At 30.8% G+C, this 2,500-nt stretch overlaps 1 non-coding gene across 1 annotated transcript; it reads left to right on the top strand.

Annotated features, from left to right (window-relative positions):
- Nucleotides 1-1,903: 1,903 nt before the first annotated feature.
- Trnat-ugu (transfer RNA threonine (anticodon UGU)) lies at nucleotides 1,904-1,975 on the top strand. Its single transcript has one exon. It is a non-coding gene; the product is annotated as a tRNA-Thr (tRNA).
- Nucleotides 1,976-2,500: the final 525 nt, after the last annotated feature.

The raw sequence follows: 2,500 nt of genomic DNA, 5'->3' as shown, positions 1-2,500 counted from the left end.
ATAAATACATAATTATGATAGTAGGTTTTTGGGACCTTTTTTTTTATTACTTTGCAAAACCCTTTTTTTTTTTTTACATTTCTTTTCCTGTCTCTTTTACTTTTTATATATTTCTAACTATACGACTATGCTTGTGTTATCAGATTCGCCTCTTGGCGATGTATAAATAGTTATGACAGCTTTTAGTTATTGGAATTTTTAACTTTGTAAAAAGGTCTTTTGTTATATTGTTTTGTTACATTTTTTTTCCTATCTTACTTTTTATTCATTTCCATTTATACTACTGTGTTCTCAGCACCAGAATCATCACTTTTGCCAGCGTGTTCATCAGCCAAGCTATGGAACGTTGGTCGTGGCCGATTCGCGTCCGGGAGTTTGCTACTGAACGCGACCTCAGCCTCACTGATGCGGCTAGCTAAAATAAACGTGTTATTATATTTGCGAAACTACTAGTAGTTACAGTAGTAGTAGTAGTAGTAGTAGTAGTAGTAATATCAGTCGTAGCAAAGTTTAAAAAGTGTTATTATGTTGTCAGGGCTGTCATATAAATATGTGAAGAAACGCTGAATTACCTTAATAAATGTTTTGAAAAACGTTCATTAGGGTTAAAAAATAGTTAGCTAACGTTTTCGCAGCCTTGTCACAGTTGCGCGTCTGGGTTCGTTCTTGAGAGATGAATTTTCTCTCCTTATCTTTTTAGATTCTTCTGTTCAAGTCGGTTATTTTTCTCAGATGTTCGAACATACATATACCTAATTTGGAGTCCTTAAAAGTCCTTTACGCCTTATCGTTCGGTTCCTGTTCTTATTATATTTTTTGCCTTGTTCCTATTATTCGTATTTCGTGCGAGGATGTGAGATCTTGCCTATTATTTTGGTTTGTTACTTTTAACACCCTGGCTTTATAAAATTTTCCTTTTACTTTCTAAGGTAAATTTGCCTTTTTCTTTAAAGGTAAATTTGCCTTTTTCTTTATAAGGTAAATTTGCCTTTTTCTTTATAAGGTAAATTTTCCCTTTACTTTCTAAGGTAAATTTGCCTTTTTATTTATAAGGTAACCTCGTAAGTATTTATTATTATTTTTAAAAACTTATGTTTTCATTGAACAGGAGGAAAACCTCAAAGCAGTTGCACTGTGAATCAAGTATTACGAGAGGGTGGAAAGTAAAATGAAGAAAGAGAATATGAAAGGAGGTACAGTAAAGGGAACGAAAGTGGTTGCATCTAGGGGAGCCAAAGGCACGCTGCAAAGAACCTTAAGTAATGCCTACAGTGCACTGCATAGTTTGTTTCTTATTATTATTATTATTATTATTATTATTATTATTATTATTATTATTATTATTATTACTTTTTCCAGTCGTTTCCATTTTAAGTTTAATCTGGAAGCCTATGGTCAGGATTTTTTTCATAAATCCTTATTCTTATTCCAAATTCTCTCCGGCTTACTATTCCTGATTCCAGTCTCTCATTTCTTTTCTCTCTGCACATTCCCCATTCAGTATCCCTAAGGATTTTTGTTTTTCTTTTTTTACGATGGTTATCATTGTTTTGCTAAGATCATTCACTATTAGTTATTAATTCATTCTTATCCGTTATATATTTAACTCATGGACCCGTTATCTGCCCCATTTTGTGTATTTTTCTTTCTCTTCCTTTTGTACATTGGAATTTTCTTTAAAAAGTGTGTATTTTTTATAGTTTTTTCTCCTAACACAACATTACTCAATTTTTACCCCTGTTTTGGACTTTACCTTTTATCGTTTATATTACCTTTTTGCGCTATATGTTATGCATCTCTCTCTCTCTCTCTCTCTCTCTCTCTCTCTCTCTCGCTCTCTCTCGTCTTCTTCTCCTCCCCTTCTCTCTCTCTCTCTCTCTCTCATTTAAAGGTCTTCTTCGTAGCCTCCTTAGCTCAGGGGCAGAGCACTGGTCTTGTAAACCAGGGGTCGAGAGTTCGATTCTCTCAGGGGGCAGGGACGAATCATTTCTCTTAATTTGCATGATCCATTTATTTTTCATTTAATTACATTTCTATTTTAACCGGTCTCCCTTCGCTATTTTTTTTTATCTTTTACTTTATTGATTAATTTATTTTTTCAAATCATAGTTATGGCTTCCAATTTTTTGTCAAATATAAGTTAATTTATTTATTCTTTTTGGCTCAATTATTTCTTTCCATTTTTTTTTATTTTTTTTTAATTTTTTGCTGGCATGTATTTTCTTTCCAAATAGTGATATTTCAAAAAATATTGTTATAAATATTTTCTAATATATATTTCGAGAACGCTGTTTATAATTTTTTTATATTTCCAGAAATTTCCAAAAATATTTCAAGAAAACGCGATTATTTCTTTTTAATATTTATAAAAAATTTCATTATAACGCGTATACCATATTTCAAGAAAATTTTATTATAATTTTTTCTAATATTTTAAGAAAATATATTATAATTTTCTAACATTTAAGGAAATTTTATTATAATTTTTTTCCTAGTATTT

Source organism: Macrobrachium nipponense, chromosome 9 (assembly GCF_015104395.2).
Source record: "Macrobrachium nipponense isolate FS-2020 chromosome 9, ASM1510439v2, whole genome shotgun sequence".
Taxonomy (NCBI): domain Eukaryota; kingdom Metazoa; phylum Arthropoda; class Malacostraca; order Decapoda; family Palaemonidae; genus Macrobrachium; species Macrobrachium nipponense.
This window is presented reverse-complemented; position numbering and strand designations above follow the sequence as displayed.